The following is a 13,905-nucleotide window of genomic DNA, read 5'->3' on the forward strand; positions in this document are numbered from 1 at the left end:
GCCCCAAAACATGAGGATTTGTAAGACTGGAAAACCCACTGCACCTCCATCACACACCATGAGAAATGTGATATAAAAAGGCTGTGAATAACAAAAGCCTCCAAACAAACATTACCAAAACTGACTCAGGTTAAAGAACACATTTAGTTCTTTAAGTGGCCATTAAGCTGAAAGGAGTAAGTTGAAAAAAATAATGCAGTTTGGAAAACTCCGGCTCATGCAAGAACCATGAATGTGGTTACTGACATATGGGACAGACTACAAACAAACATATGGAATTTTTGAGAATGTTGTATGTGTCTAAAAGTTTAGAGACTTAAAATAACCCTGACCCTCACACATTCTTGACCAGGAAGTCCTTAAGGAAGGAATATCCTCACAGCAATCATTTCAGATTAGCAAACGAAAATCATGAAAGAGAGTGAGAATTTCCAATAGGGTGGAGTTAGGTGCTATGGAGAACAACTGACAGTGTACCCCCATTCCAGAGAACAGAACTGGGAACTAATGAGCAACTTCCAGGGTGGGCACCACCATAAACATTGCCCAGGGAAAGTTAGAGTTACAACCAAACCAGTGACTGGATATGTCTCCCATTCTTTTCATTTCAAAATGGAAGTGCCTCTTACAGTTAATGCATCCCTGTTCCATCGCTGTATGCTAGGTGTGTCTTGGAGGAGGGACGGAGAAGTTGCCTTTTCAATTCATAGCTCTGTAGTTCAAGAAGAGCCCCATCTGGATCAAAAGTCCTAGACTTTGAGCTTGATGCATTGACTGGATGAGACTTCAGGTTGTCTTAGGGAGGATTGACCGTGTTCTTCATGTGGAAAAAGGAGCAAAGGATAGGATGTGGCAGAAATATTTACTGCCCACTCAGAATCCACGTGCTTCCCTGCATTTCCGGTCCCCTGGCAGGAGAGTGGGAGGCATGTCTGTCATTCCGGCCAATGGCTATGAGTGGATCTGATACATGCCACCTCCCAGCCAGATCACAGGATAGCTGACGGTAGTTCTCCAAACTCCCTTGTGGAGATAACAGAGCCAGAAGATATCTGCAGACTCGTTCCTGGTCACGACTTGGAAAGGAATTCTGTGGAGAGTCACCACACCTACAACAGACTTTATGTGAACGTAAATAAACCTTTATTTTGGAAAGCCTTTGAGATGTTGAGGTTAATCTACCCTGATCAACATGGTAGGTTTGGGATGGGGCTCTGCAATTTGCATCTTAAGGAAGTACACTAGATGATTCTAATGCAGGTGGTATGTGGACCCCATTTTAAGCTATCCTGCCTTTGAGGGTTGCTGTGAAGCTTAAATAATTCATGTTCAAAGACAATAGGTCTACAAATTTAGCTAAACTTCTCCAACAGAGGATAAGGGATAGGTCAGTAAAGTTTTAGGGCTTAGACTAATAACTAAATTGACTAAACGATCTTTGGAAGAGAGGAATAATGTAAAAGTGTATTGAATTCTGGGCCAGCCACTGTGGCTCAGCAGGCAGAGTTCTTCCCTGCCATGGTGGAGTCCTGGGTTCGATTCCTGACCTTGCAAAAAAAAAAAGTGTATTGTAATTGTGGTTTCAGACACAAATGAGTACATGTATTCTTAGAAGTCTCCTGATAGTTGCTGTTTAATCCACTATGGCTGAAGTTTAACAGGAAATCTGATAAACTGTTTATGCTACTGATATAAACAACAGTCCTGTCAGGGAGACCAGAACAACAGCAGAACCAGCCGGCTGGGCTGTCTCCCACCGTGTGCATTCACTGAGCTGACCTTCCAGAGGAAGCTGCTGACTCCATTCTCTTCCACACTGGGGGTGTCCAGTGAGTTCACACCTCTTGGGGCTCTTGGACAAATTTACCCTCTGAGAGAGGCTATTCCTGCTTGTGAGCAGAAGTAGTTACTCTCATTTTTTTAATCCAGTTTACCCCAGCTGGCTCTGATGGATCCCTTTATTTCTGGGTCCATTCCATCCAAAGTTATATAATATCCATCCAGCGTCTCCTTCCTTAAACAAAACACAGTGGTTGAGAGCTCAGGTTTGATTTCCTGCAGTACTATGTACTCACCAGGAAATAGTTGGTGAATCCATCTCTATCTCTCTTTCTCATCTGTCCCTTCTCACTTTTTCTTCAGTTTCTTCACCTGTAAAGAAAGAAGAGTAGTGCCTTCCTGGAGGATTGCTGTGAGGAGTAAGTGAGACAATGCACGTAAAGCTCAGTGCATGCCACACTGTACATGGACACTTGACTTTTGTTATTAGCATCAAATTAAATCGTGGTCAAACTGATCTTGCACTTTCACACTTTTCTGCCGTGTCCAAAATATTGGAAACTAGGAGATGCTTAATTTGTGGTGATGAACAGACTTTTTGCCTCTCTGGGATATGAAGGAAGGCTTATCCAAACACTTTAAAACACCTGATAACCAAATTCATTTAAATTCTACTTAAATGGCACAAATCCTTGTCTTTCATTTTTTGTTTTGTATGCTGTATGGTGCGGTCATGTTTCATTCTTTTTCCATGTGAGTCCCATTATTGCAGCACCACTTGTTGAATTTTTGTTGTTGTTGTTTGTTTGTTTTTGTTGGTTTCTTTTGGGAAGTGCATGGGCCAGGAATCGAACCCAGGTCTCCTGCATGGAAGGCAAGAATTTTCCTACTGCACTACCCTGTCTTTCATTTATTTTTAAAAAGTTAAGGTACACCTTGAGGCTGAGTTTGGCGGTAGTTGTAGGCTGATAGGCTAGATAAGTCTTTTTGGTATGTGGAGAAAGAAAATGGAACCCTGAAAAGTATATTCTTCTGATCAGGATTATTGGGAAATTAGCTTGAGAAACAGCCAGGCTACTCTGGTTTGAGACCTGACATGGGGCAAAGGAAAGGGCTCTGTCTTGGATTTGCACAGTGGTTGCATGTTTACCCAAAGTGCATTTAGCACGGCAGTTCTTCAGATGGCTAATGACACCTCTATCTCCTTATAAAGATGATGATCAGTATTGTTCTACTGTGTGTTTAATACTGTATTAGGCATTGCAAGTTTCAAATATATATATAATTATAAATATATAAAATAAAAATGTAATGTTTCTAAAATAAGTACAAAAATGTAATACACAATCATATATATATATATGATTGTGCACACATCATGCACACACACACATATATATTTAATGACTGTGGCTAGTAAAATTCCTTTGTAACTGAAGAGCCCGAAATAGAAGGAAACTTGAGAGAAGAAATGTAAGAAACAAAAGTGGGGCTCCAGGGATTGGTAGATGGTCCTGTTATTTCAACAAGAAGTAATCAGATGTGCTATAAGAATTCTATTAAGGCTGGGTAAACAAAAACATACCTACAGCTAAACTTTCTGAACCTGTACCAAATGCCCAATTTGCTGGATGGTTACTGTGTTTGTGGAGGGCCCACAAATGACACATCTTTTATTTCCCACTTAGTAAGCTCCTCACATAATGCCAAACCTATAGCAAGTTACTTGCTTAGAACTTCAGAACTGTTTGTGACTTTAGCAGACCAAAAACAGGCCAGCTCTTCGTTTTTGCAGGTGAGGAATCAGGAATCTGCCTGAACCATGAGCATCCCAATTGACGTCAAGCCTGTAGCTCCCCAGTCTCTACCTAACTGCGCGGCTTCTCTTGGATTGGCAACTGCTTACCTAGGTTTGCAGCTTTTAGCTGGGTGGCCTCATGTGACCCTTCTCCCACCTAACCCCCCGGTCTAAATGAGGTCTCCCTTATATTTCTCAATCAAAGCACCTTTTCACTTTCCTGCACAGCATTTCCCACTACACATAATTACACTTTAATTTTTGTGACTATTTTATAACATCAATCTCCCAACCCAGTTATAAGCTCCATGAGAGCAAGAATTAGTCTGTTGATTCGCCACTATAGCCCCAGCACCTACCATAGCCTTGGCACATAGGAGCTCAGAGAATATTTTGAAACAAATAAATGGTTGGAAGGCACCAGAGCTCTCGTTAAGACACAAATATGCTTATGTCTTTCTCCTGCCTAAATTTCTGGTTTGGTTCCCTATTTATTAACAGCAAAGAAAAAAAAATATCTTAGCATGACTGAAAAGAAACATCACATCACAATTTGGCTTTCCTCTAAGCTGATCTGGTATTTTTGCACCTCTGTACCTTTGCATATGTTGCTTCCTCTAAGGAATGTTCAGGACCAAGCAAACCAGTACCTACTTATCCTTCACTTCCTTGGGAGTTCAGACTCCCCAAGGGAGGGCTGGTTAATTTTGTTCTCGGTGCTCCCGCTGCCCTTTTTGATATTTCCATGGGAGCAGAAGGTGATGTGGGAAGGGTGGGTCTTTCCCCGGACCTGTTCCTGAATTCCCTCCACTGGCCCTAAGGCTGCTGTGGGTCCCAGAGGGTCTGTGACAGAGAGGCAACAAGCAGCCTCCGGATACCCTGCCACTGGCAGCTCCTCTCTTCTCCATAATCTCTTGCCTGTTATTTTCCTTTCTATCTCCGTCTTTAATCTCATCCAGGGTTCTCACTCCTGAATTAAGGTAACCTCTAAGAAGATGAGATGGTTCACCTTTTTTGTTTTTCCTTTGGATACACTATAACTTTCCCTCCTCTTATACATGGTTTAGAACCAAAGCAGAGACAAGTGTTTTATCAAGTCACTTCACTTTAGCATCTCAGATTCTCAGTAGGCTTTGTAATGGCCGCTGCTCATTGATCTCTGGGGAGGCCATTTTCAAAGTTAACTCTGTGGAGCTCTACAAACTCTGTAAGAAAGGAGTTGTTAGGGAGCAGTTCTTCTTAGAAATGACTCTGCAGGGTTTAAACTCCAATTCCTCGTTTTGTGTTCAAATCAATCGCTCATAAAGTGTTGAGTAAAGACAATCACTTTTATGACTCCAACTCTCAAGAACATGGAACAAACAAAAACGAGAGCTATTGATTAGGAAGGGGTGGGATCCGATGGCCCTCCAGGCTCGCTGTGCTCCCCTGTCTCCTGCATCGTTAGGAAGCTACACGCTCAGAGAATCGACTTCCGTCCTTAGTGACAAGGGTTGCACACTTCTCCAGCTGCTTCTAAGCAAAATGAAAACCCAGGTCTGGGACTTGCCCCCTCAAAATGAAGAAAATTTGACCATGGCCTCTGTTTATTATCTCTACCCTTCCTTTGTTAAGACCAAAGGGGATGAAGTGGATGGAAGAGAGAGAATAGGCATGTACATGAGCACAGGCAGACATACACAGATACATTCTACTAAACAAGCAAACAAAAACCAAGTTGTAATTAAATCAGTTACATTTAAGACCCGTGCTTCTTTACTTAAACAAAACCCTACTGGTTTGAAATTATCATGCACCCCAGAAAAGCCATGTTTAAATCCTGATTCTATCTTGCAGGAGCAGCCGTCTCTTTCACTCCCTATTCAGCACTGCAGAATGAAAACTTGATTAGGTTATCTCCGCAGAGATGCGGTACGCCTAATTGTGGGTATAACTTTTGATTAGATGGAGATGTGACTCCACCCATTCCAAGTGAGTCTTGATTAGTTTACTGGAATCCTTTAAAAGAGGAGACATTTTGGACAGGGTCAGAAATGAAAGAAAGACCCAAAACGACAAAATCTAGAGAAATGACAGAAGCCTCAGAGCCGACAGAACCTTCACAGCAGAGCTGACACAGATGCAGACAGGTGGAGAACAGAGACACGGATGTTTGGGGATCTTGGAGCCCAGCAGCTGCCAACATGAGATGGTAAACAAGCCCAAAGCTGGAGAGGCAGATGCCAGCCACATGGGTACCCAGCTGACAGAGGTGCTCCTAACCCACGGACCTTCTCGAATTAACGTAACCTCGTGTTAGTGCCTTAATTTGGGTGTCTTCATTGCCTTAGAACTGCAAACTTATAACTTAATAAATACCCCTTTTAAAAAGCCGTTCTAGTTCTAGTATATCGCATTCTGGCAGCTTACAAATTAACACAAAAACCATTGAGAATATGCAGCCTGAAAACATTTAATAAAACTCCTGAATATATGAAAGACATTAAATAAAATTAGCGAAGGATACAACTTCACATTTATATAACACTCTGCATATTTTAAAGATTTTCCATGATCAATAAAGATTGAATTTCACATTACTTATGAAAAGAAAGCAAGGAAGGTATTTTTGTCCTTAATTTAGGGATAAAAACACAGTTTCAGGGTCAAAAGTCATACAATAAATTAGATAAGAAGATCTTCTCTATTGTGATTAGAGTTATGGAAAAATGGTTAACAGATTCTAGAGAATCGTTGTTTTATTTTAATTGGTCTGTCTTAAATTAATCCAAGAAAATAAATGAGGGAATAGTAAGTCAATGGAAGGAGAGAAAAAGGACATTTCTTCTTCCTTTGAAATTAAATATAACTGCATTCATCAGTACTTGACCCATAGAATGTGAAATTTGCCCATACTAGAAATTCACAGTGCCAATTTGAATTTATAAGACTTAAGCAGTGAAACAAATTGTTTATACCAATTTTTGATCCATGACAACAATTGACAGGGTAGGCCACGATGGCTCAGCAGGCAGAGTTCTTGCCTGCCATGCTGGGGACCCTGGTTTGATTCCCAGTGCCTGCCCATGCAACAAAAAAACAAAACAATTGAAATCCATGCTGCACTTATACGCTTTTAGAAACATTGTTATATTTAACCTTATTTTATTGTGGCTGACAAATCAGCTTTCATGAAAAAAGATTTCTGGATAGGCAAATATAATAAAGTCTGGGATCCAGAGGTGCCCAGATTAATTTACAATAGACCTTTATTACTCGCTTAAGGACCTGAACAGAGATACTTAGCTATGAAGACTAAGCTTTTCAAATGACTGGCATTACGGTCAGCCACATTCAGCTGGCTAGCACGAATCAGGCTCCCTTGATTACAGACAAGTGACATACACGTTATAAGTCTATGTGACTCAGAGGTCTGTGAGAAACTAATCCTCAAACTTTCAGGATGAAAGAAAGTGAACAGTAACTACAGCTGTCTTACACACACACACGCACACACACTCAGCCCCCTCTCTAACGACAAAATGTTACCATTTCTCCTTCCGACTTAAATTCTATCTGAAACCAAAATCTGTTGAAAGCACAGGGTACTAGGCCACCTTCCTGGCTGAAATTCAGTTCTCTCTGTATACATAAATATCAGCGACTGAAACCTACTGTGGGTCTCTGCTAATGGGCCCCCAGTCCAGACCTTTGACAGGACGTATTTAACAGGCCCTCCTCTCTGGAATCCCCTGCCAGCCTTGGTCTTTCAGAGCTTCACTTGCCAACCTTCTGGGCTTGGTGCCAACCTTATATTTTTAGACTAAGAGAGTGGCAATCTGAGGCTGGAGTTTTAAAAGTGTGATTTTTTTTTTTTAATGAATTGTTTGATTCAGAGCTGGTACTAGGTGTTACAAATAAATTGATATATTTTATCAACTTTAATGAATTTCTTCAGTTTTCTAAATTATGTATTCTACAATGTGTTCTCAGGCATAAGTACAGAAAATGAACACATTAATTATAATAAAACATTCAAGGACTGAAACAAATTAAGAGGCGAGAGTAATGCATGATACTCAACACCCACCACACACATATGATCCACTGCGCCTTCTTTCTGTCCGAAATGAAACTCCGTGCACCCTGAGTCCTGCCTGGAGGGAGGTGACTTGCCTTGTGACATTTGGATGAGAACAGAAGAAAACGATGGTATTGTAGTCATCTCCTTCCATTCTCCTCATGACCCTGTGTTGCTGCATCTGCCATGCTCTGAAATGCCTGTAGCCGCCTTTTAGAACATTTTCAGTTTCAGGCAATGAACGAGAAGTACATTAATTATAGGTTGGAAAGGGACTGGAATGCTGTGGCGGCACATTCCATTTGAATAGAAGGGATCTGAGTGCATGGACTCGGCGTGTTTACCCTCAACCATGCCCTTATTGTTGAGTGCTCTTCTCCTTGTCGTGATTTTCTGTTTTCCGTATTTTGCTGTTACATTCCATCGACACCACTGTAAGATCTTAAACTCACCAAGTGTGAACACGAGGATGGCACATTGTATGAAAGTGGTTAAGGAAAGTATTTAGATACAAAATATATAGTGTGTGTGTGTGTTTTGTAGCCTTACTTTTAATCCAATTTGACTAAATTAGGATCAAGTTTTTTGATTTATGATTTAACCAGTTGGGTGATCTATGTGGGTGTCTTGTTTGGGATCCAAAAGACAATTAATTCCCTCTTTGGCTTACATCCTTTACTTTCCATATTGTTATTTAATCATGGATATAGTACTCGATGTTTCACATTCTTTGTCAAATAGCTTCAGCTCCAAATGGGCTCACTTTTGAAACTGTAGAGTTGTAAATTTGATCTTTTATACTCAGTCTCACAACATTAACATAACTGTGACATACTTTGCTACTTAATATGGCTTTTACAATGTATATTAGTAATGTGCTAATGAGACCTTAAAGGCTCTAATCCATTACAGAGGATGTAATTGATGCTAACAGGAGCCTAGCTTCCTTGGCAACAAGGCACAGGGTTTTTTTCTTATATAAAAAAACTGGTCAATTTTCTGTTCCCACAAGGTTTGCCATTATAATAATGAAGCAGGTTATATTTTCTTTGTAAGAAGATGATTAATTTGGTTACTGCCTTTCTGTTTCAATTTAATCTTTTATTTATATTTGAAATTGGAGGTTCTGTATTTTTCTTTTACATGCTCCGAGTCAGACATAAAAGTCATTTATTCCATTTGGCTCCAACATTGATATCTGAGAGGGATTTGTGTCTTGTGATTTTTTTACTTCTACTTAGAGGCTCATTATTCAGATATGATGATCAACTGGAATTAATAGCATATAATGCTGCCCAGTCCAAAAGGAAATTGTGGATACACCTCAAAGCCTCAAAACTCTAATTTGAATGTGGGATCATATAGATGGAAAAAATCTGGGAAAGCTTGAGACAAAATATCATCTTCTTTTTGTGTGGATCACCTTCTCTTGAGACCAGAGTCTACATTTCAAAGCGAGAATTTCCTTCAAGTGGTTCCCTTTCAGTTGATGGGAAAGCACAATGCTTAAAAAATGCTATATGAAACTTTGATTATTTGACCTTGTTTTGAGTTCTCTAAACATTGGACTTATTACTCCTGTTAGTTACCATCTCCTTGATGGCAGAGTCTACGTGCTCTGCACCTTTATACAGTATCTAGAAAGAGCCCTGCACAGAGTAGGTGAACAATGAATGTCTCCATTAAATAAAACATGAAAAATGTAGACATGAGAGAGTTAGAGAATGAGATAAGAGGTTCTAAGGACATGTCTATAAGTAGGTTCTTATACATGTTGAGTGCTTTTTTTTTCGAAAACCTTTTCCATACCCAAACGGCCATCATACCCAGGTCTACTGGGGTTCAGCCATTCCCATTCTCCTGGATTGACAGTGTTGCAACCACTAAAGGGTTAAATCAGTGATGGTCAAGAGGATGACTGCATCCTGTAACTCAATAAGTTCTGTTCAATTGGTTGTGACTCCTTGGGCTACAGTGTAGAGAAAGGAGCTCAGAGTATTCCTGGGCTCACTGAACAACAGGAACAAGTTGGATTAGTCATGTCTTTCATGTATAAAATCATATATGCTGTTTTTCTGCCGTTCTGGGTTTGATAGTCAAGAGACTCATTGTTTCCTGAAAATCACAATGGAAGTGCCCATGAGGATACAATTAATCTTCATTGGATAAGTCTCCAGATGGGAGTCCTGAGAATATTACATTCAGACCAGCGAGGTGAACATGGAGGCCACCAGGACAAGTATAATCACTGAAATTGCTGCTTCAGGCAACAAGATAACTAAGAGGAGTCAATTTCAGAAGGAGGAAAGGTGAGGGAGAAAGTCGTGAGAAAGGAAAACATTTAGCAAGGACAGAAGTCGCCATGCTAACATTCCTTCCTTTTCTGGGAGGAATGTTATTCTTACTTCTGAGTGTACAGAGAAGTCGAAGAACTTAGACTCAAGTGTGAGATTTCATCTACATTAAGAGATTTTTGTCCTTGTTGAGAATATTCTCAAATCTCTTTGTATTCTTAAAAATTTCAACTGTCTCTTAAGATAAAGTTCTGGAGAAAGCGCTACCACATGCAAATATGTATCCACTACAGTATAATGTACGATGATTAAATTATTGATCAAGTAAGATGTTAATTTGAAACATAACTCTGTAGGTAACCAATTATGTAAAATCTGTTGCCAATGAGGTTTGTGCTAACTATGGATTATCGCTCAAAAATCTGAACAGACCAACAACCTACCACAACACACCTTGTTTTCTTTCAGTGGAGGCTCAGTCAATCACAAAGCAAAGCCAAACTTCTCTTCCATTCTCTCTTCCTTCCTTCCATTCTTTTATTACTATTATTATTTTTGTAACTGTCCTATAAGTTTGAAGGTAATTTCAAAACACAAGTTAAATGTTTAAAAGGCTACGTAAACTGTAAAGTGTCACACAAATGGGAAGTGTTGGTACTAAAAATATTGTGAACAGGGCTGGCTTCTTGGGTATGGAATTGGTGCATAATAAACACAGGGCTTCTGAGAAGGACTCTACACTTCTTTTAAGGTTCTGCAGTCACCATCCAGAAATTCTTAATTATTTCTGAAGAAGGGGTCCTACATTGTCATTTTGCACTGGGTCCCATAAATTATTCAGCTGGTCCTGATCATAAATCGCATTGTTACTTTTTTTCTTCAAAGAAGAAGAATTTTTAGATGCTTTTTCTGATCCCTTTCAACCTTTGAGTTATTTGATCCTTAAGAACTTCCATTCTTTCTCCTTCCCCTTCCCTTCTCTTTCCTTTCCTCCCTCTCTTCAAGATCTTCATAACTTGTTCTCCCAAGAATTTAAGCAGTAACAGGCTCTCATCATAAATTTTTAACAGGATCCTGTCGTAAGGCCTAGCAATGCTTGCTGCTTCTTTCTGAGTTCTCTGTGGCATTTACTTCTGAGTTCAAGGGCTTTCTACAATTTGGGATTCTATCCATGTGTTTTGCAGTCATAGCAATTGTTAGATCCAACCTGTCAGCTTTAAATACCCTTTTCTATCTGGTAGCATGGCCCATCTCCCAGCACCACTCTCATCCTTCCTTCAAAGCCCAGATCAAAGTCTACCTTTGCAAAGGAGTCTTGGCAGATCCACAGCCTTTGCTGTGCAACTGGTCACCCCCCTGGCTCCCTTGTTCACATAGCACGCTAGTAGCACCCTTCTTCTCACGTTTGTTACTATCTCCTTTACCTGTCTATCATCTGTATATTTACCTATCATCTATCTATTTACTTAATTATTCACATGTCTGTTAATTCCTCTAGAGTAGTTGTTCCTGGGAGGAGAGACAATCTTTTCTACTTTTCTGTCTCCTACATTTCTGGAATGGCTGCAACTTTACTTATAGAACATGCTCCATAGATGATGCTAAAAGAAAATGGGCTAAAGGATGAAAGGCCACCCAGCAGATCATTGCAGGGACTGAGGGACTGTTGGTATGCAAGGGGAGTAGATACTTGGTCACTGCAGAGTACTTGGATCTATACTTATATAGTTAACAGAATCTATTCTTACAGATTCCATGTATCTATACTTCTAAAGTTAATGAAATTCCACAGACTAAGAACGTCAATGGCAAAACTCACTCTTAAATTTTGTCAATCTAGAGGAGACTAACAGCAGCCTGAGGCACCCAGTGCTCTAAATGACATTTTACCTCCTGGTACTATGTCAGCACAGGGTGGGTGACGCAGGGTGGCCAGCGAACTTGACCATCCTTGAGGAAACAAAACAATAAAAGCAGACATTAAAAAAGGACAACGCTTTGCAATTTACTGCCTTGAGACCTTGGTCAAATTACTTAACCTCCATAAACCTTAATTTTTTCTTTCTATATAAAATGGAGATACCTACAAATTAGAATTAAATGAGATAAAATATGCAAAGAGATTAGCATGGCATACTCAAAGAACATTAACATAAGTATGAAGATGATCACATCCATCATTTCCACTTCCCTTCTTTGCCATTTCATTTCCATTCTGGTTTTTTGTTTTATATTTAAATTTCTTCATGGTGTATGTGTGAAAGGACCCTATGTTCATGAAAAATATGAACTGAGTTTTTGCTTTTAAGTGTCTATGCCTAAGAAAAAATATTTAAAAACCACCACAGAACATTACTGGAATAAAATTTGAAGTCATGTGACTTTAGATTTTGAAAGAAGTTGAATTTACTTATCCACACACAGCTATAGCAGTTGGCATAATTGCTATGAATCATGAATCCTTCAATTCACTCATGCATGTGAGTCACTGAAATTGTGATAATTAGCTTTAGCTGTGTATGTAGTGCCCCCCAGACTCTTATGTCCCCTTCCCACTCCTTCCCCTAAATATAAAGTGTTAGGCCTTCAGGCAATAGTATAAAACTAAAAGCTCATACTGAAATCTTCAGGACACATTCCAATCATTTTCACTTGTAATTATCTTTGAGGATAGATAGAGCAGCCATCTCTGTTTACAACAAAGAGGCTGAAAAATAAAAGATTAGGTAACATAACCATGGCAACCAAGCTAACCAATGGTCATATCAGTACCAAGCATAATTCTAAAGATCCCAGTTGCTCCGGGGATGGATGAGACAGCTTTCCTCAGAGAAGTGCCAGCCTGACTGTGGTCACTTAGTTGGGTTGATTCCCAAATAGTGCTGATGAACATATGGAAAAACAAAAGCAGGTAACATTTATTAAACACTAACAAAAGTCCAAGCACCATGCCAAGTACTTTATATGCATTACTCTTACTTTCATAGCAACTCTATGAGGTAGGTACTATTAGCATCCCCACTTTCTAGATGAGGAAAGAAGCTTAGAGGTATATACCCCAACTTCACCCAGCCAACAAGTGGCTGAGGATAAGACTTTGAATTCAGGTCTCCAGACTTCCACGTTCATAGTTTTAATCTGGACACTGCTTCCCCCCCTTAATTACAGAGCACTGATTCTTTCATGGTTAGGTTTTATACTCCTTGTCCCCATTTTTTTTATGAAATAGGGGTGCGATGTGGAAAATACAGAGAGGAAGAAAAGGAAGAGGTATAGGAAGGGGGGAGACAGACGGATGAATGACTCAGTCAGTCGTTTTATACCTTTCGTATTCATTCACTGTACGTGAACTGTACGTGCTGGATGCTGCACTCATGGCTAGGCCATGGCTGTGGAGATAAATAACTCTCCTGCTCTTATAGGGCTAAGTGCCTACCTTGCCAGAGACCCATCTCTCCCAGTCATCTGCGTGGAGAGGATGAGGGTATCACACCAGGATGTCATCTACAGCTCTCTCTAGATAGGCCAATGTGAGAGAAGAACTTGATGGCTGAAAACACCTGAGATGGGGGTCATGAAAGTCAACAGCTGCTCACAAAGTCAACTGTGAGGTGTGGGTTTTGACTTGGGGCGTGTCTGATGGGCTGTATATTCCCTTTGGTGGGAAGTGGGTCATACTGCAGCCCTGTGGTTATGTATACCCATAGTGAAGCAGCAGGCAGGACACGCTACTGTTGGCCGGTCACTATTTCTAGTAACAGATGGGCTGCATGAGTGCAGGGCTCTCAGTGCATGGCAGGACAGGGCTAGGGGCCTCCTTGTTTTCTGTCTTCAAGGGTGGAGGTAATCCTGAGACAGCACCTGGGTGGGCCTTTCTTCCCTACAGCTCTTCTACTGGCTCTCAAAGCTGCCCTGGGATTTAGTCCTACCCTCTTCCTGTCTAGGCCATGGTGGAGTTCCCTAATAGCCAGTGG

The 13,905-nt window shown here is 40.4% G+C and overlaps 1 long non-coding RNA gene across 1 annotated transcript; it reads right to left on the minus strand.

The window, feature by feature from the left end:
- Positions 1–586: 586 nt before the first annotated feature.
- Positions 587–13,512, minus strand: LOC143664487 (uncharacterized). The gene is made up of 3 exons (XR_013166441.1): positions 13,368–13,512; positions 2,076–2,151; positions 587–1,119 (listed from the first exon to the last, which is right to left on the minus strand). It is a non-coding gene; the product is annotated as an uncharacterized LOC143664487 (long non-coding RNA).
- Between the last annotated feature and the right edge of the window lie 393 nt (positions 13,513–13,905).

This window comes from Tamandua tetradactyla, chromosome 20 (genome assembly GCF_023851605.1).
Source record: "Tamandua tetradactyla isolate mTamTet1 chromosome 20, mTamTet1.pri, whole genome shotgun sequence".
NCBI classification, from domain to species: domain Eukaryota; kingdom Metazoa; phylum Chordata; class Mammalia; order Pilosa; family Myrmecophagidae; genus Tamandua; species Tamandua tetradactyla.